Source organism: Lotus japonicus, chromosome 1 (assembly GCF_012489685.1).
Source record: "Lotus japonicus ecotype B-129 chromosome 1, LjGifu_v1.2".
Classification (NCBI taxonomy): domain Eukaryota; kingdom Viridiplantae; phylum Streptophyta; class Magnoliopsida; order Fabales; family Fabaceae; genus Lotus; species Lotus japonicus.
This window is the reverse complement of record NC_080041.1, coordinates 106632697-106654214: the sequence shown is the minus strand read 5'-3', so window position 1 is coordinate 106654214 and position 21518 is coordinate 106632697. Positions and strand designations below refer to the sequence as shown.

Here is a 21518-nt window from a genome sequence, read left to right as displayed (position 1 = left end):
TGAAGTGAGTGATGGGTACAGAGAGGAATTGAGTGTCGAAGCAGGAACACAAAACCAACGGCGCCACCACCAACGGAAGAGTCGAAGAGGTTTAAGATTAGGGTTTTGATGGGTACAGAGAGGAAGAGGAAGGTGAGTTTGTTTGATGTGGTGGACGACTCCGCCGTCAAGATGGCCAAAACCAACGACGCCGCCACCAACAGAAGAACCAAACGCGCAGTGGAAAGAAGGACTGATTGAGGAAGAAAGACTGAGGAAGAAAGCTTCTTGTTTTTTTCGTGAATGACTGAGGAAGAAAGCTTTCAGCGTTTGTGTAAAAATTAAAGAAAAGATGGACTTTTCCCAACGGTTGTTATATAACCGATGTGAAAACTAAAGAAAAGAGGGACTTTTCCCAACGGTTGTAATATAACCGATGTGAAAGCTAAAGAAAAGAGGGACTTTTCCCAACGGTTATAATATATTAAACCCTAAACCCTTATTTTACAGGAAGTAAAAATATATTTAACCATATTAACTAGTAGGGAATTGGTTGGTTTTGGGTCTAGTTGGGCTGCAGTTGCCATGTAGATGTTTTATTACAAAGATATCATTAATTCACATCTCCCCATCATTTTCGTTTCACTTTCTAACTATTTCTCTTTTCTCTTTCAATCATATCATCAATCACACTCTCATTTTTTCTCTCATTTCATCATATCTCTTCCCCCCATCCACTTCTTTTTCATTTACAGTGAAGTGTGAACAAAACATTATGCTCTATTCAAGGGCAGAGCCAGGATTTTGACACCAAGCATTTATATGTGCATGTTTGGTAACATTCTAAAAAATTAGGGTTAAATATGTTTTTGGTCCATGAATTTTAGCTGAATTTTGGTTTTCGTCCCTCACTAGCGTAACTTCCGGATCAAGGCCTCAGACTATGGCCGACGTTTGGTTTTCATCCCTGCCGGAGGGGTGGCAGTGCACACTAAAATAATGTAAAACAAAAGTAGTGTAAACCACTATCAGACACTCATTTTTGCGACGGTTAGAAACCGTCATAAAGTGTACTAGCTGTAAAAAAAACCCTACAAAAGTGGGATGTCGAAGAATGGTTTATTTGGGTGTTTGTGTAAAATTGCTGTTATTGTGGATACTTTACAGTCCCTAATGGTTTCCAACATTTCTGTGTAGAGCTTGCATACAATAGATGAAAACGGTCGCATTCTGCAACAAACGATTTGACCAAGACTCGTTTCTCTTCTTCAACCATCTTGAAGATTCATTTCTGCTCTTCCTCATGGCGTCCCCTCCGAACTGCTTCAAACCAACACGGCCCCAAATTCGAACGCTTCCGCCAATTAAGGGTTCGCTCTGATTTCCATTTCTACTGAAATACCTCATTTCAATTCCTATGTTTCTTTTTAAGGTTGTCTCTTGGGGCTTAATATTAATCAGTGGGCTTTGGATGATTGTGTTGTATATTAGTCAATTTTCCTTACTTAGTTTATTTTCTAATCTGAATTATAGAAAGAGTGAATCCCCATTTTTTTTAGTGGGAATTGAAGCTTAGAGTTAAGATCATGAAAGCAAATATTTCAAATAATGAATGAGTGCACAAATGGGAAGGAAATAAAGAAATCTGAAGTTGACATTGGATAGTGACTGATATTATTTTGTTTTAATATAGTGAAGTAATTAACAACTAATTATGAAGTTAACAACTGATAATTGAACTATTCAAATGATACTTCCTAGGCTGTGAAACTACGTACAGTGTTTCATTTAGAATTTTGAAATACAATTAGTAATATTCTAATTCAACTTGGCACAAGCTGAGAGTACCAGACTTTGATTTCAACGTAAAACCTTGATTTATTAGACCACACTATTACAATAACCATTTTCTTCTTTCTCTCTGTGCCGCTGCATTCTCAGATATTGATGGCCGGAAAAGGAGAGGGTCCTGCTATTGGAATCGACCTTGGCACCACCTACTCCTGTGTTGGAGTGTGGCAGAACGACCGTGTCGAAATCATCCCCAACGACCAGGGCAACCTGACTACCCCCTCTTACGTCGGTTTCACCGATTGTGAGCGCTTCATCGGTGATGCAGCTAAGTACCAGGTCACCAGGAACCCCATCAACACTGTCTTCAGTAGCATCCCCATCCTTATTTAATGTTTATGTTTTAAATGTTAGTTTTTCTTAGACTTCTAGCTATGTTATGTCACTTACTTATGATACTACATCGTAAACTGTTATTTGCAATTTTTACTAGTAGTCTAGTACATAGGTTGTTACTAAATAACTGATTCTATTCAATTTTTGTTTAGCTTCATGACTTTGGTTGTTTTGCTCTCCAAAATTGCTTTGCCTTATAATTTGCAGAAGTTGCACGTTATTGTTCCTTGTTGTTTTTACTAGCTCCTAGATTGTTATTAAGTATCTAATTTGGAGTTTGGATTTTCATGCGGTTCTTTTCACTCTTGTTTTAGCTTCTTGATTTGAATTTTTTCTTACCGCACTATTGTTTTTCTACACAGAATTCGTGTTGTTAGTCTGAATCTGTGTTTGAATCTATGAATCTATTAATATTATGCAGTAGTTGTGTGCTGGAGTTATTTGTTCGATGGAACAGGATATGGTAGGTTGGAATTGACTTTGCTGTCGTTAAATGTTGAGGTAGTTTGCTTATTGGTTAATTGAATTTGTGGTTGTAGATGCGAAGCGTTTGATTGGAAGGAAATTCTCTGATGCTTCCGTTCAGAGTGACCTGAAGCTATGGCCATTCAAAGTTATTGCTGGTCCTGGCGACAAGCCCATGATTGGTGTCAACTACAAGAACGAGGAGAAGCAGTTCGCTGCTGAGGAGATTTCCTCCATGGTCCTATGGAAGATGCGGAAGATCGCCGATGCTTATCTCTGTTCCACCGTAAAGAATGCCGTTGTCACTGTCCCAACATACTTCAACAACTCCCAGCGCCAGGCCACGAAGGATGCTGGTCTAATTGCGGGCCTTAATGTCATGCATATCATCAATGAACCCACCGCTGCTGCCATTGCCTATGGCCTTGACAAGAAGGCAACCAGTTACGGTGAGAAGAACGTGTTGATTTTTGACCTTGGTGGTGGTACTTTTGATGTATCTCTTCTAACCATTGAAGAGGGTATCTTTGAAGTTAAGGCCACTGCCGCGCGGTGACACCCATCTTGGAGGTGAAGACTTTGATAAAAGAATGGTGTACCATTTTGTTCAGGAGTTCAAGAGGAAGCACAAGACGGACATTAGTGGGAACCCGAGGGCTTTAAGAAGGTTGAGGACCGCATGTGAAAATGCAAAGAGGACTCTCTCATCCACCTCACAGACCACCATTGCGATTGACTCTTTGTATGAAGGTGTTGACTTCTACACCACAATCACGCGTGCCAAGTTTGAGGAGCTCAACATGGACCTCTTCAGGAAGTGCATCGAGCCTGTTGAGAAGTGTTTGAAGGATGCCAAGATGAACAAGAGAAGTGTCCATGATGTTGTTCTTGTTGGTGGCTCTACCAGAATCCCCAAAGTACAGTCATTGTTGCAGGATTTCTTCAGAGGGAAGGAGCTCTGCAAGAGCATCAACCCTGATGAGGCTGTTGCATATGGAGCTGCAGTACAGGCCGCTATCTTGAGCGGTGAGGGTAATGAGATGGTTCAGGGTCTTTTGTTGTTGGATGTTACTCCATTTTCAGTTGGTTTGGAAACTGCCGGTGGTGTCATGACTGTACTCATTCAAAGGAACACCACAATCCCAACCAAGAAGGAGCAGGTTTTCTCAACCTCCTCAGACAACCAGTCTGGTATGATGATCCAGTTATACGAAGGTAAGAGTTCCAGGACCAGAGATAACAACTTGTTGGGTCAATTCGAGTTTTCTGGAATTCCTCCTGCTCCAAAGGGCGTTCCTTGGATCAATTTTTCCTTTGACATTGATGCCAACGGTATCATGAATGTCATTGCTGAGGATATGAGTACTAGGCAGAAGGAGATTGCGAAGATGGTGCAGGATCAACACTTGGAGGCACAATTACAACATGATACCTGTGATCAGAATATAGTACCAACTCCAAGTTTACAGTCCTTCCCTTCCGGAAACTTTGGGTCTTATTTCAACTCTACAAAAAAGGCTTCACAGAAAATTATAGAGGCCCTAAAAGATGATAATTGCTGTGTAATTGGATTATATGGAAAGAGGGGCTCTGGTAAAACAACCTTAGTGCGAGCTGAGATGGAAGAGTATGAAAAGAATTTTCCTTGAGTTATATTTCCCACCGTGTCCACTAACCAAGATATCAAGAGCATCCTAGAGGGAATTGCTAGCTCGTTGAATGTGCATTTTGAAAGAGATGACAGTGATTTCATGAGAATAGTGAAAATAATTACTGAATTGGACAGGAAGGATGGCACTACTCTCTTTATCTTGGATGATTTTCCAACAAAGTCTAAACCAAAAGAATTGGGGATTCTTTATAATAGAAAACGGTGCAAGGTTCTTTTGACCACACGTCACAAGGGAGACTGCGAGGCCATGGGATGTGACCGTTTGATTTTGCTAGATCCCTTAACTAATGATGAAGCTTTGGCCATGCTACAAAAACTTTCAGATGTCAACTCCCAGTTTGATTTATTTAAAGTGGCTCGGGAAGTTGCTTTTAAATGCAATGGCTCACCTGGTTTAATTAAAGATGTGGCATATTCCTTAAAAAAGAAATCCATTGGGAAGTGGGAAGAATCATTAGTTAGTCTAAGCCACTCAACGGCCGAATACCAAATTTTTATCAGTTTTAGAGGAAAAGATACGCGTGATATTTTCACACAGCATCTCTATGATGCTTTGTGTAAGGAGGGATTCAAGACGTTTAAAGATGATCAATCATTGGAGGATGGAGCCCCAATCGAGGATCTTCTCAAAGCCATCGAAGAATCAAGGTTTGCAATTGTTATTTTGTCTGAAAACTTTGCAGACTCTAAGTGGTGTCTTAAAGAACTTGTCAGAATTCTTGACTGCCGGAAGAGGAAGAAACAATTGGTTTTGCCAATTTTTTATGAGGTGGAACCAACCGACATTAGGCATCTAAAAGGGAGGTATGGTGAAGCCATGGGCGAACATGAAAAAGAGTTAGGAAAAGATTCTCAGATGGTACAAGAATGGGCACAAGCTTTGATTGATATTTCCTACCTAAAAGGAGAGCCTTACAAAGGGTACGTAGTAAACTTTCAATTACTTTTAGTTATATTACTAAATTTTTGAAAAAGCCATCTCATAAATTAAAAAAAAAAACTAATTTTTTATTTGTCTCAAGTAAAAATGTTATTTGAAATTTCTTCTAATAATGTTGAAATTTGAAAAAACATTTGTTAAAAAATTATCAAGAAAAATAGTTGATATATTTAATATTCTTTATTTTAACTCCTGAACCGTGTATTTTACATTAATCATTTAAATTCCTCTTTTACCCACACCTTCCTTAGGGCACAAGCTTTTACTAAAATTAATGATTAATCATCTCATTTTTATATTCAAATTATCACTTTAATTTTCTAAACTCATCTTAAATGTTTGTTATATGGAATTTTCATATTGTATCCCGTCAAAAAAGTATTAAATTTTAGGCTTAAATATGTTTTTTGTCCTTATAATATACTATCTTTAGGTTTTAGTCTTTTTTAAATATTTTTTTCGTTTTTCATCATTAACATGTCAAACGTTTTGTTTTTAGTCTTTAATGTCAAGTTTTTCATCCAAAAAGAAGGTTACAATGGAAATATCACCAAAAAAGAGAGCCCATAAGGTTCAAATAGTGTTAGTCAACAACCAAATAAAAGCAAGGTATATGTTTACGGTGGTGATGAAGCAGTCAGTGTCTATATAGTGCATGAGATTGATGATGACTATCAAGCTGGAGAACTTCTTAGTGATGCATGTGATGAGAACGGTGATGATTCTACTACACTAAGGTTTGAGAGGTTTAAGAAGGAAGATATGACACAAAGTCTCATAGATGGAAGGGGTTTAATCTTGGATCTGCTTGTGTTAGTATTTGATGAAAAAATTGACGTCAAGGACTAAAAACAGAACGTTTGATATGTTGAGGATGAAAAAAAAAAATATTTTAAAAGGACTACAAACGGTAAGTGGGTATGTTATAACGACCAAAAACATATTTGCCTAAATTTTATTACCGTTTTACCCAATTCATTTTCAATTAAAAAATTATTACCTTCAAATTTTAAATTAAAAATTTATCACTTTCAAGTTAAAATTTTAAGTAAGAGCTTTTTGTTTGTTTTAGCTTAAAAGTTATTTTTATGCTAAAAATTGTTATAATAAATATGTTAAAAAATGATCTTACTTAAATATTTGATGAGTTTATTTAATATAGATTTGCATCTTTGAGCATTTTGTACCGAAAAAATATAGATTTTGCAGTGTAATTTTTTTACACAAACGTCTAATCATATTTTATCAATTACTTTTTTTTTTGTAATTTTAATTTAATTATGAAGTGGTAAAATTGAAAAACTTTAAGATGATGTTTGTGTAAGAAAAATTTTATACGGTCAATGATCAGTTATTAAAATCATATTTTATTACATTTCATGTTGATTAAAGAAGTTCAAAAAAAAATCGTTTAAAAATTGATCATAAAAGATAAAATATTTAAGGGTTAAATAAGTTATTGGTTGATTTTAGTTTCTCAAATATTTTTTCTTGAAATGAATTCCAAATTTTGAAAATACACATGTTTGAGTCCTCCAAAGGGACTAAAACCAAAATTCAAATGCATATACAATTTCGAGGAATCAAAATATTAAAGAAGTAATTCTTTAAAAAAAAATTGACAATCTCTTTAGTACCCCGTTAAATGTGAAGGGTTTCATTCATTTTAGTCATTTTTTCTCCATAATAAACTTTTTAAGATTAACAAATTAGTCCTTTATATGGTAAAAAATGAACTAAAGAGTATAGTCCTTTGGAGGATCATAACACACATAAGCAGGGAGCATTACTTTGAATTAGTGATGATAGTCTTGGCTTTTACGTTTTTGCTCTTTTTCCCCTATACTGTAACTCTTTCTTTTTTGTTTTGCTATCCCCTGCTTTCTATCTACTTTTCTGTAATGTTTTGAATTATCTATCTTGTAATTGAGTTGCACCCCTTGTGCCCTTTAATAATAAATCATGGCTTATCAAAAAAAACTATACCCTATTATTTTCAATGGGTTCTGGAGCAATGCCCATTTTTTAGGTGTTGGTTCTAGGGGGCAAAACATGAGTATTTTCATAAGTTGGGGATGCATTTCAAAGAATAAATTTTTGTGAGACCAAACCCAATAATTCTCTGTTTGGTAGGAACAGAAACGTATTTAACCCATTATTTAAAACGATTTATGAACTAAAGTCAAATACTTTTTTTTTTTATACATCAGAAAAGAGTCAAATATTTTTTATTTGTTTATATAAATCAAATCAAATTTTAAAGATGGGAGAAATGTTTTATAAAAGTTAAAAAAAAAACTTTTAATAAGTAATCTTTGTGTAAATCATAAATGATATGGTGTTACATTTTTACAGGACCACAGATCAATTTATTGGAAAGATCATAACATTTGTCCATAATAACAGACATCGTTTGCATATACAAAACATGTATATAAACTAGAATGAAAGACTCTTGCTTCTCTTACAGCGAGTGTGGCACGAGACAGAGTTTGTTGTAAATGGTTAGTGTCATATATAGATTTTGGTTGTAATTATTTACACATTTATTCAATATTATTTTACTCATTGGAGAAAAGTTTTTTTTAACGCGAGTTTTTTATTTCTTTTTAAGTACTCTATTTGGAAGAATTTATTTGAGCTTGTTTTATGACATAATTAATTGTTTATGATGGGAAAAAATAACTAAAGGTCCTAATTAGATACTCATGTCAGATTATCAGGGAATGAATTGGAATCAGTAGACATACCTGTCTCCATTGGATATGTGATGATGAACTGGTCGTGGGTTATGATCTTCCACAGACTAGTCTCTTCCTCAATGGGTTCTCTCTCTACTGATGGGAATGGAGGAGATGAGTGACTTGTAAGATTAGCCTTGGGGACCAAACCCTATGATCTTTATATAAAAATCTAATTAGAGCCCCATTAACTCTAATTAGGTTTACTATTGGGAGGTTATACATTGCAAAGCCCATACCGGCATAGGATGTAAATTGAGCTTCTTAATTAGATCACCCTATCAGCCCAATACTTATTATTAGCTTAAGCGTAAATGTCTTAATTTGTAAACCTTATTTAAAAATAACCCAACAATCTCCCACTTGGGTTACAAATTAATTCTAATGACAATTACGCTTGACAACCTTAGGTGCGCACTAAACTTGCTAAAAAAAACATCATCTTTAATCAATCTGGTCCATCTCCTATACCAATATGAGACCAAAGCGACCTTCATTACATTTATCGTAACTAGATCCATCAATGACCACCATATCAAATATATTCAATGACATAGATCAGGTATGGATGTGTAACTGGAAATTACATGCAATGTGATCTTAATCATGCCTATTTCCAATTGGTCCTTTATTCTTGAGTGAGATCAAACCTTAGTCTTTCAAACTTGATGTCAAACCACAATTGAAAGATTAAACATTCAGAGTAATACACATAATAAAACCATCAACTTAACTCTGCAGAAAAACTGATCATACATAAAGTAATACAATAGTGTCAATGAAAACTATCAATCATAGAAACAAACTCCCACTAAAACTTCATATTATCAATTATGACAACACCCATATGAGCAGTATACTCCTGAAAGACCTTGTGTGTCATACCTTTAGTAAGTGGGTCTGCTAGCATTGAGTTTGTTCCAATATGCTTAATAGACACTATTTTACTCTGAATCCTTTCATTAACAACTAGAAACTCAATGTCTATGTGTTTAGACTTTGAAGAGCTTCTATTGTTATTCGAATACATGACTGTGAATAAATTGTCACAATAAATCTTTATTGGTCTTTCAACTTCATAAGAAAACACATACACGCACAGCCTAGTGACAATATTTCGCAGCCATGTCACATAATGGTTGCCTCATAACAAGCTATGCATTATACCGCCATAATGAAGAGAGCTACAAGTGTTAACTCAACACTTTTCCAAGATATAGCTTCTCCATATAGCATGTAAACACAACCAGAAGTGGATCATTTATTCCTTGGCAACCCGTAAGATCAGAGTTAGAATACCTAATGATCTCCAAATTTTCTAACTTCTTATATGCTCATGTAATCTTTTGTCTTTTGTAAGTACCTCATAAACTGTATGACTGCGTTTCAATGATCCAAACCGAGGTCACTTATAGCGATGATTTTAAAGTTCAGGGTCGATTTCAGGTTTTCAGACCAATTTTGGAATTTTGAGTCGATTTTAATGTTTAGGGTTGATTTTAGGGTTTAGGGCTGATTTTAAGGTTTCCTGCCTTCCACAGCTTGCCTTGCCCGTTTCAATGATCTGAAAATCTTGCTGTCATTCAAATGCACCCCAAATCTCTCTTCATGATATCAAAGGCTTCATGGTGTGTTAGGGTAGGTTGAGTTTAGAATCTATTTTCAAGCTTCTAGGTGTTCTATCCTGTGAACATTGAATGGGGTAGAGTACCCAAAGTGTGAGGAAAACGGTATGAATGCCTTAGAGAGAGAAGCTCTAACCTCTTAGAGAGAGAGAGAGAGAGAGAGAGAGAGAGAATAACTGAATTTCAATCTTAATATTTCTCCAATAAGCTAAGAGTCCTTTACAATTAGTGTCCGCCTCCTATTTATAGAGGCTGAGTTGGGCTTTCGCGCCTTTAATCTATCTAAATGGGCCAGTTGGGCCTCGAGGAGAGAGGCCCAAGTCCCTGGCGCGCTCCCTGTATGAGGTTAGCGCTCCTGGGCGAGGGACCCTGGGGTCTTGCCCAGTCCACAAGACACCGAGCTCGAAGCATGACAGCTAAGTGTGTCTTTAAGCAGAAAAGCTAAGGCGAGCGCCGTAAGAAAAACTAGCCAATGCTAGAACCTAAAGTTTTTAATAAAATGGAGAACAGTAGCCAACATGGCTTAGAGAATAAAGCATCTAAAATCTATACATTCCAGACTTTTTTCTGCGTCTCCCCCTTCCGGGCGAACAGTGTCTACAAGTGGTCTTGTGGCAATAGCTTTTGGCGCGCTCGCCCCATCGTAGCCATGCACGTGTTTTGATCCGCAACACTTAGACACGTGTTGAGCGCTGACGTAGTGTTAAGGTCAGCAAATCCCTAGAATCCCAACCGCTATCCCGCTATCTCTGAAACGTCCCCTCGAATCTTTGTGAAGCCTGTCGTTCCGAATTTGGCCCAATAAGCTTTAACTGTGGTAACTTTTCATTTAATGCATCCTTCCCATTTCTTTTACTTCTATCGCGTGTCCGCTCCGCCGTCGCCACCGCGCAGCTGGGTTTCCCTGGAAGCCAGAGAGGGTCGCCAACGCTTTAAACCTTTCTAGCCCACCATTACTGTTGACTTGGCTCGAAAGTTCTTCAGGGTCGTAGTGTCCCACGAGTATCCCGAAGTTTTCACTCATAGGGATGGCACTGCCCGTTTTCCCCTCTACTGGACTCAGGAGGTGTGCCAAGTAATCGACCCACCCGGGGACTCCCTGACCCCAGAAGACAAAGCTGTCATCGACTTCCTGGCCAGACTTCCGGTTTTAGATTGCTCCCGCGTGATTGGTAAATCCTTCTTCCCTATTTATTTCGTGTTTTTCATTTCCTGCTAGCTTATCCTTGCTCTCTTTGCCTTAGGACAATTACATCATGCCAACGGGGAGCTTCTGACCTCCTTTAAGAAGAGGAGAAATGTCTCGTTTCCTCCACGGGTGAATTTAAAGAGCGACAAGACGTCCCTGCTGAAGATCCAGGCGAGTGGGAAACAGCCTATTGGCGAGGAAGACCCTTGCCCTTCCCCAAAGAGACTACACACCGCACCTGCTGCATCGTCCTCTGGTAAGGAAGATTCTAATCCCAAGTTAAACCACCCTAGTGAACCTTCGAAGGCGATACCGGCCCCTCCGCCGAACATCCAAAGCAACTTACCTGACAAACCCTTCTCCCCTTCAGCGGTTGCCCCGCCGTCTCTCGGTCAAAGCTCTGCGCCTCCTACCAGCGCTCCACCGTCCCTAATTATGACACCAGCTCAAGTGGCGAGGATGGATGAGGTAGCGAGGCGATATGGCCTAGACAAAGTTTTAAAAGGTGCATTGGCGACAATTCTCCACGCCTTTCATTGCTTTAACCGGTCCGCCCAGGATGCTGATGGATTGCAATCGAAAGTGGCTCGCCTCCGCGCTCTTAATGCTAAATTATCCGAAGAAGGCGAGGCGCTTCATGCTCAATTGATTGCCAAAGAAACCTCCTGCTCCCAAGAGCGGGCCGAGCAGGCCAGCCGCGCGGCGGTGAGCCTAAAGTTCCGAGATAAGAGAATTTCCGATTTGGAAGAAGCCCTGGCGGAGCTGCGACAGGAGGTGCAACTGGAAGCTAACGCGAAGGCAGACATGGTAGCTTCCAAAGACCAAGCCCTTTCTTTGTTGGAGGCTGACCTTGAAAACCTTCGCCTTGAAATGGCGAAGAGAGACGAGGCCTTATCCTTGGCGAAGACTCAAGCCCAACTTGACGTGAAGGCCTTGGAGGATAAGATGACATCAGATGCTGTTGCAAATGCCGTTTTCGAGCGAGGTCGTGGCTTTTTCCTCGCCAAAGCCCAAGTTGAACACCTCCACCCACTGATCGACCTTCGCCAGATGGGGGCGTTCAAAAAGGTTACCTCCTCAGGATTGGTTGGGACCGAGGATCCCCCAGGCTTCTTCGCCGAGCATTTCCTGACCGAAGAAGATGTAGAGCAATAGGTCAATTCTGTACCGATAATTTGTTCCCTTGTTGTCTTGAATGAGAATTCCAAATTCTTTTTGCATCTTATGTCTATTTCTCCTTTTGTCCATCTTCTCTGCCGATGCTGTTCTTGTTACAATCTTTGGGCATGGATATCCCGCCAAGGATGTTCTGTGCTGCAAATCATGCGAGTAAAAAAATAACCGAGTTAGTAAATCGTCACGACGTAAACAGATAAATGAAGAAATGAAGGAATAATTAAATGAGCGAAGGATAGTTAAGCGGGCGAGGCGGGCGGCCCGCTACTTATCTTCGCCTTTCGTTCTTCGTCGCCTAGCTCATGTTTTCAGTGCTAGTCTCCCAGTTTTGTATGAGTAATTTTCGAGAGTGTGCTACGTATAACTAGGACTTTCGCTCGGTATTTTACCGAGGCTTTTGTTCGCACCAATATTTCCCGTAAGAGCAGGTGCGGCCCCTCCAGCCTTATTAGGTGGGGACTTACAATTGCTCGGGGCCCAATGACCATACGAGTTTACCCGAGACTTTTGGCCTAGTTAAAAATGCTTCCCGCGTTTCAAGAAGACTCGACTCGCCCATATTTCGGGGAGGTTCTTCGGATAAGGAGCTTTATTCGCGCACGCCGCCAACGAGTGGCGACGGGAAGCTCATCCGCACACGTCGTCTGCAGGGGCTACGGTCAGCGTCGGACTTTCCGGAGCGATCCCAAGACATCAAGGTCATGTTGGGATCGCCACCTTCAGGGAATTTTTCCCACTAGGCTGCCGTCTCAGTTCGATAGCTAGGAGTATTGCTAAGAATATCCTTTTGTATTTGATTTGTTTAAATTTTTACATCAAGGGATGCCTCGTTAAAAAACTCCCGTGTCGGAGAAAAGGAGTGCATCTTAATTTTTAGTCCTAGCTTCCTGGTTGTTTCCTTGGTCAGAGTATTACACCCAGTATTCCATCCTCGTCGCCTTGCCTGACTTTCTTGTCGTAGGAAGGAATCCATCGTTGCTCGTCCTCCCACTCGGCGTGCCGGGCTGACTTCATTGACCTCTCACTTCCATCCACTAACTGTTCGCATTTCCTCTTATCCTGGCGATTCTCCCGTTGTTTGTCCTTTTCTCCAGCCTTCCTAGAGAGCTGGTCTAATATGGGCAGCTCCCTGGAAATGGTTCCTCCTTGTTCCCCACTAAAGAGGTTGACGTTGTCCTCTACCAGCTTACTTAAGCGTCGCTCTTGCTCGATGGTGAGCCTGGGCTCGATCGCCAATATACCTCTACTGGTATCGTTCATGTCCCATCTCTCGTTGTACCACTCACTGTCTATTTGGGTAGAGGGTACACTATTCCCCTTGTCCTGTTCTTTCCCTTTCTTCGCCCCGTTCATCTTCTTGCCGACCTGCTTTCTTAGTTCGCCCGAGGTGCTCTGGCTCCGTACCGCTGGATGCCCTTGCTCGCCTCCAGCCACTCGAATCTCATGACACCTGTGTCCGCCGTCAGCTCCCCTTCTACCATACAAGTTAAGGCAATGGTTGCGGCATTTCCTCGCCCCTTCTTGGTCTATTGCTATCCTCCCTACCCTTCCGTAGGGTAGCGGGTATTTTACTGCAAGGTGGGTCGTGGATATAACTGCATGGAGGCGATTTAAGGTGTTTCGCCCGATGATGACGTTATAAGCTACCACGACTTGTAGGACCAAATATCTTATCTTCAAAAGCTCGGCGTCCTCGCCCACTCCAAAAATTGTGTCCAATTCCACATAGCCGCGTACCTGATGTAACACCCTGATTTCGGTGGCGTCACTTTAGTAACCAAAATGAAAATGAAGCGGAAAAATGTGAATATTTTTTTTTCGATTTGTTTAAATGATAAAATAAAGACTTGTCGAAATAAAGACTTGTCGAAATAAAGACTCTACAGCGAAAGATAAACATAACAAATGTAAAATATATTTACAGCCCCCGCTGTAAGTAGTAAGCCACGTCACGAGTATCCTCCAGTGTCGAGAAAGTAGTGCCCGTGGGCAAATATGTACAAACCAAAATAAAAGGTCAAGTGTTCGTAATACAGTCCTCCAAAACAAAAGTATGTCAGCCCAAAACGGCCTAAACAAGACCTCCTAGTCCGACCAACTCTCTGTGATTTCCATAAAGAAAACCACACAAAAAGCTAACGGTCGGGGACCTACCCTGCCCCAAAATATGAACATGACGTCCAAAGCTATAACGCTACTCCTACCCTAATCCTGTCCAGAGGAGTACACCCCAGCACTCCCAACTACATACTGGCATGATCGTCGTCTGAATCAGAATCCAGGACGACTAGGTCAATGTCTGCAACCATCCCCTCTCTCGCTACTGCAACATGCTCCTGGGCTGGTTTCGCGGGTCCGGGACCTGATCCAAAGTCATCAATAACAACAACAGTAGGTGAGCTAGAGTCCGATGAAATCCCTCCCACAGGCTCCTCCTCCAAGGGGTCCTCGTCGTCGGAAGACGACGGTGGTGGTGGTGCTTCTACACCGGGTCCACAGTGCACGCCGGGTGGCAGGTTAAAGCTGACAGTGTAACGCCTCAGTACTCCCTCCGTCAAATGTCCCAGACTGTCGACACGATCCTCCATTATTCTCCCCGAGTAGATCGTTCTGTGGCCAGCGGGGTCGACCACCCATGAGTCGGGGATCTCCTGATCAAGCATCTTAAACCTAGTCCCCCCCGAAGGGTGGACCATCGTAAACCAATCCGCCATGGACATCTGACAATGGGCGTAGTCCGCCAAAACACAAACAGCAGATGCGAGGGTCAACTCAAGGAATTACATAAGTAATACACCCAGTAGATAAAGTTTAAGGGATAACTACTTAAGCTTAGAAGTTTGTGATAGCATTATAAATTGTGTATCTTCCAATTGAATGTAAATGATAATTACTGACAAATAACATATATCAAGTAAGATTAACAAGTAACAATCATACTCGGCAACTAAGTCAGTATGCATGGTGCATGAATGATATGACGAGGAACAAGATGCAATCCGGAAGGATGGGCACCAACGAGTCAATCCTAGCACCGGCCACAATGGGACCATTTCCGCTCGGGCGTCTCTTACACCAAACAAAATGTAGTCAGATCAGCAGTATACCCGCAGGACTGCCATTTCTGTATGCTACTAAGAATCACCGCAGTGTTCTTATGTGGAAATCCGGGTCTTATGACCATTTTGGAATCCACCGAGGTCCGGCATCCCACCGTGTATAAACCTCAAAATGTGTGAATGAATGCAACGTGATTAGCCAAACAACGTCTCCGACCTCACTCATCACGTCGTCACGTGTTCTAGCTAACTTATTGTCTCTAAAAAGAATACCCTAAGGTAAATGTCGATTCTGTGACAAAAGACAACTAAATATAAAAAGAGTGCAATCACTCGTGATAACTTCTCAAGTCATCCGACTCATCTAATTCCGATGGTCAAAAACTGCTCAGCGAGCAAAGAGTACTAATGTGCTTGGGACTTATAGTTCCCCGGCTTATCCTTTAGATAGCCAAACAAATAAACCGCTCATCGAGAAAAAGAGTATCAACATACTCAGAAACTTATTAATTTCTCCGAAACTTGGATTCGGCGACACTTCTCATTTTCCAAAACTAATATTCAAACCCTAAGCTTTCATCTGAGATTGTTATCATTATTTAAAGGGTTCAGAGGTTGTTTAGCGTATTATGAATTTTCCTTGTAAAATAGTTTCCATTTAGTTTTATCTCCAATCTTATGAGTTTAAAAGATCCCATAATCCCAAGTAACTCCCAGAGAAGGTCTTGATCCATTAAAAAAATAACAAGGCCCGAACCTCCGTTCGTCCCGTCAAACTTTCCCAAAATCTCATGATGAGTGTGGCATAACTGCCCGTTATCCTCACTCTGACGTACAACAAATATATGTGTAATTGCGTAATCAAAGTAACACAACCCAACAGTCATGGCACATATATCAACACATCCTAGATTAACCATTTAGCACATAGCATGTGAATCAATATCAACAACAATTCAAGCGATAAATAATCAACAATGTCAGCCGAAGCCTTAGAAAACGGAGACACACGTCTCAATTAGTTCACTAAGCCGAAGCCTCTAGAAAACATTTCCCAGTCAATCACAATCAAGTGCATAAACAATAAATCAAGTCGAATTCGTCGACGCCTAAAGCATTAGCTAGTATTCAGTGAGTAGCCCTCACCTGTAGTTCCTCCAGTGCGATCCTGCAGCGTTCCTTCACGATCTCCTCCTTCCGCTCCACGGAATTCCTCAAACGAACCTTAGAGCGAAATCACATAATTCAATCACAATCAGTCAGAAACTCAGCAAACAATAATTACTAAGGTTACACGAAGAATTATAAACTCCGAAGTACGATAATCTAACGCGATAAGACGAGTTTTCGAAAAAGAGAAATTTTCCTCCCCCCCTTGAGGTGCTCTCGGCCACACACATGCAAATGTGTCCGGCGCTTTTTCTTCGATCAAACTTGATTCCTAGGTTATCATTAGTCGTAACTAAGGCAAATTAAAGCTCGGAAAAATTATCGGATCGAAAACTGACGCAGGGGTATTTTGGTCAGTGTTTTTAGCTCGGAAATTCAAAATTGGAATTTCGAAAAACAAATTAGATGGGGACGTCACCAATGACGTTTATGACAACTAATCCTACTGGCGCTAAGCTCAGTCGAGAGTTTTAAGTCTAAAGGGCGAAACTTTAGCCGAAAAATGGGTTTTTGAGCAGAATTGAAGCTCGGCGGCGATTCAGCGAGATTCGGCGAAATGTAATCCGCTAGAAGTACTCTTGGGTTAGTAGAGAATAGGTTTAGACAGAGAAATCAAGTTATTTGGACAGTTTTACAAAAAGCTCGAAACTTTGAGCACAGAAAGACATAGAGAAAAGCGACAGAATTGACGATCAGAGGTAAGGAATAACATCTATACCTCGAGGTCTTCGCGTAGCAACTGTCGGTGCAACGATCAGGCAAGAAACGGCGAAAATAACTTCCTCCCCTTCTCCTCTCAAGCTCGCGGGTTTAGTGTTGATGGTGGTGATGAAGTTTTTTATTTTTCATGCTATTTATAGAAGATGGAAAACGCGGGAAAAATGAAAATTTCGCGATTCCGATTTTTCCTGTGCATTCCTCTGTGAATTCTAAGATAGGTTCTGGAGACAGAATTCCAGAACTCGAAACAGGTTTCTCAGAATTAAAGCAAACGATCCAAAGTCGGTGTAAATCTATTTTACCCGAAAAACTACTTTGTGCAGTTGATGTCGGATGAGAAAACTTCTTTCTGAAGAAAGATTAGAAATATCGAAAGAAATAGGTACACACGTGTGGAATCTTCGTTTGAAGCTCCGAATAGAAAAAGTCTTCATCGACAGTTTATTTTAAGGTTCTTGAGCTATCAGGGATTTAGTTTCGGCAAACTTCCGAGAATTAGATTCGGACGTTCATACATTACAGGGTTTCGTATCGAAACGCTTGTCATAGAAAGGATTAAGAGAAGTTCTAACATTTCTCTGAAGATTTTTTGAATTAGTTTCTATCGTGCCTTTAAAGGTAAATTAGTCGTTTATTAACGCTCTAGTCCTAGGTATAAGCGAATATTACTTGCGCTATAACTTATATCGATTCTAATGTTATCCTTAGCCTTTTCCTGAACTTTCTCCTTCATAAATTTATTCCATTTGATGAACACTTGTTCAGTTTTCCTTCACGTTACATCGAAACTAATCGTGAATAGGAATTTTATCGATTTATTCTAAGCTTAAAAACTTGGGTCTCACACCTGAACTTGCTTCCCCGAAAATCCTACCAAATTTTCTGTGTATGGCCTTAAATCCTCGTCCCTCAGTCCCAACTGCTCAAATGCGTTCCCGTAGATTATGTCGGCCGAGCTACCTTTGTCCAATAGCACCCTCTGCACATTGAAACCTCTGATTCTCACCATTACCATTAAGGGGTCATCTGTATGGGTCTTGATTCCCTCAAAATCTGCGGACGATATTACTATGTCTGGGTGTTCGTATCCAGGCCGAGCTGGACAGCCTGGCATCGATGTTGTTACCCCTGCCTGTCTTTGCCCTATTGTTGATACGCCATCGCCACCCTCGCGACCCCCGACAATGATCACGTTAGCTGTTTCCACCGTTCCTTCGCCCTCGCCGCTCTCGCCTTCCTCAGCTTCCTTCCTCTTCGTCGCCCATGGCTGTCTCGCCTTGAGTAGCTGTCTGATTTGACCCTTAAGCGTAAAACAGTCGGTGGTGTCATGGCCTTCCAAGTTGTGGTACTCACACCATTTGGGCCGATTCTTCGCCTCGCACCCTAGGTCCATTCTGCACTTGCCTTCCCTGTTCATGTCCTCAATTCCTGCTTTCAAGAGTAATTTTGTCAATTCCTTACCTGAGCGCCCCTTCGGCCTCGTTCGCTGGTTCGCCTCGGCTGTTCGGCGAGAACGCCGATTGAGTCGTCCTCCCTTGTTATTCTTAACAGATCGACCAACTTTTTTTAACCTTTTGCTCGCGACTTGCTTCCTCATCCTGTACCCGTTTTCTCGCCAGCGCCACATTCACCGCCCTCTCTTGCTTCCTTTTGTGTGCTTCAATTTCTTCTTCTAGGATGCAGTCTTGCGCTCGGGCGCGGACTTCCATCATTGAGCATGCCAGGTCCCTACTTAGTTCGCGACTAAACTTTCCCCGGGATAAACCGCCTTTGAAAGCGCACACGCACATGCGTGGCTCCAGTTCCTCAAACCTTGCGAATGCAACACTGTATCTTTTCATATATTGTTCCAAGGTTTCACGCTCCTGCTGCCGCATGTCAAACAGATCCTCGATTGTTCTCGCGGAGAAATGGTCAATGAATTTTCATGAGAAGTCGCGGAACTTGGCTAGGGATCCTTGAGGCAAAGCCACAAACCAATCCATAGCTGCTCCTCGGAGTGTGGAAGGAAACATTCTACACTTTACTGCGTCGGAAACCGCGCTCATCGCCATCTTTGCATTGAAAAGAAGCAAGTGATCCTTCGGATCGGTTTTCCCGTCGGACGCTTCCAACGCGAGGTGTGTCATACCGTCCGGCACAGTCACCTCTCGTACTGCTGCCGAGAAAGGCTTGACCTCAACAGCGGCCTCAGCTTCCTCTTCTTCTTGATTCCACTGCCGAAGGTGATAGTACCTCAATTGTTCCTGCAGGCACTCATTTTGCAACCGTAAGTCACCGCTTAGAGCACGACGTGCTTCTGCACGGCGGTGTCTATCCAATCTCGAGGTGCGCGGGGAAGAAATGTAACTTCGCTCCGGTTCCCTGCCACGTCGTTGGCGAGATGGCTCCATCAGGCTCTGTTGATGAACCGAGAATTCAACCGCAAGCCTCTGAATCGCACGAATTTTCACAGAAACTTGAACTTCCCGAAATCAAATTGCGAATCGCGCGGGAACCAAATCACGATCTACCAAGAAAAACTGAAGAGAAATCGCACAGAAAATCGAGCTTCACGCAACTGAATCACGATCCACGTAGTCCGGGAATCGAAATCTACCGTTCCCCACAGACGGCGCCAAATGTTCTATCCTGTGAACATTGAATGGGGTAGAGTACCCAAAGTGTGAGGAAAACGGTATGAATGCCTTAGAGAGAGAAGCTCTGACCGCTTAGAGAGAGAGAGAATAACTGAATTTCAATCTTAATATTTCTCCAATGAGCTAAGAGTCATTTACAATTGGTGTCCCCCTCCTATTTATAGAGGCTGAGTTGGGCTTTCGCGCCTTTAATATATCTAAATGGGCCAGTTGGGCCTCGGGGAGAGAGACCCAAGTCCCTGGCGCGCTCCCTGTATGAGGTTAGCGCTCCTAGGCGAGGGACCCTGGGGTCTCGCCCAGTCCACTGGGTAACCCACTTTGTGTTTGCTTGCTTATTCTTGAATGTTCTACAACAAGTGTGTGTTCCATAAAATGTCTTCACTTGAAAACTTAGTTGTGGCTTACTCCAAGCACATAATATCTTCTTAGGGCATTCATCATATTTGTAAACAACCCTGACCCTCTCTTTGTCATTTTCACCCATCTGATCTGTCTTTCTGCATCTTTAGTGTAGTATTTGACAATTTGACAACATGCATGAATGACCCCAAGCCAGCAAACTCCATCCCAAGCTCTAAGTACACATTCCCAAACCTAGCATCGTCTCTATATTGAGGGAAAACTGATCTCTTGCTTGAGTTTTCTTCAGCACCTGAGCTGGCAGGGTTGTGTAGCTCTTCACTATGATAACTCAAGCCCCCTTTTTCACAAGATCACTCCTGTTGTTGAACCTCTAATGGCTCATATCCACTGTCAGTTTCAGAATTAGCATTACCTTCATAATTTCCGCCCCCAATCAAGAGATTTTGTTTCAATGCTATCAACCTCTGGCATGGGCTTCTACCCCCTACTGGGCTTCGTCCCCTTACAAACCTTTTTTCCTTTCTCATCCATCATTTCCTTGTCAGCATTATTATTTTCACTATCATCACCTTCCAACATCTAATCAGTACCTGCATCATCATGTGCAGGTGCAGGTTCAACAATATATTTATCACTCTCAATATGATGCTCAAAGAACACATTAATCTCCCAGTTGTTTGACCTAGCTACTATAAATATGTATGTTATAAAATCATCTCCAATAACTTGAATTAGATCAACTTAACATCAGTTTAAGTATTCCTCCACCAAATTTTCTCAAACCTGGGATAACAATGTGTTTCAGCCAAGTCCTCCAACATAAATATGTTAAAGGTGTCACAACCAATGTCTTCCCAAACACACATCTGACCACCATAATATCTCACACCTCCAGTATCCTCCTCCACCATAAGCTTTCCTCCATGGTGTAATATACGTGTCATTTTGTAATCCATTTACATTGAACATAACACAAGCACAAAAGTAACAACATCAAAGTTTCAATATTACAAATTTGGGGGTTTTCTGATTAGAACACAATCATAACCTTCGAAGCACAAAACCAACTGATGGTATCCTCACAAACTGTAAGAGAATTTGTTTCTCATTCCCATGTATGATAACCACCCAAAACCCAAAATTTTTCCACCACTCCAACACAACCATTATACCATTTCTTCCTAAACCCTAAACGAAAGCTATATGCTAAACTAACACACTAAAATGTTGAAATTAGACTCTACCGTACCTCAACAAAGAATGACTTTAAAATAACAAGTGCATACCTTCACGTCGAGGACGAAGAACCTAGTGCAACCGTCTTCGTTCCTTCCTCCTCTACAACCACCATAATGCATCGAAGACTCTTCCATTGCGATGTCAAGCCCCATTCGCTAGATTTCCTCTTTGCTCTCCCAAGGAATGCTTGTTGCTTCTGGAACGGGCAAGGAAGATGGAGACTGAAGTTTCCTCTTTTAGAACCACTCGTTTCAAGTACCAAAGGTGGCAAGGACGTATTTGCCCGAATAATGGTCAAATCAAAGCATGCCTGCCACCGCATCAAGGACTCATCTGAAAGAAAGATTTGGGGGG

The 21518-nt window shown here is 41.2% G+C and overlaps 1 pseudogene; it reads left to right on the top strand.

The window, feature by feature from the left end:
- Positions 1-1117: 1117 nt before the first annotated feature.
- On the top strand, positions 1118-7832 carry LOC130728852 (heat shock cognate 70 kDa protein-like; annotated as a pseudogene).
- The last annotated feature ends 13686 nt before the right edge of the window (positions 7833-21518 follow it).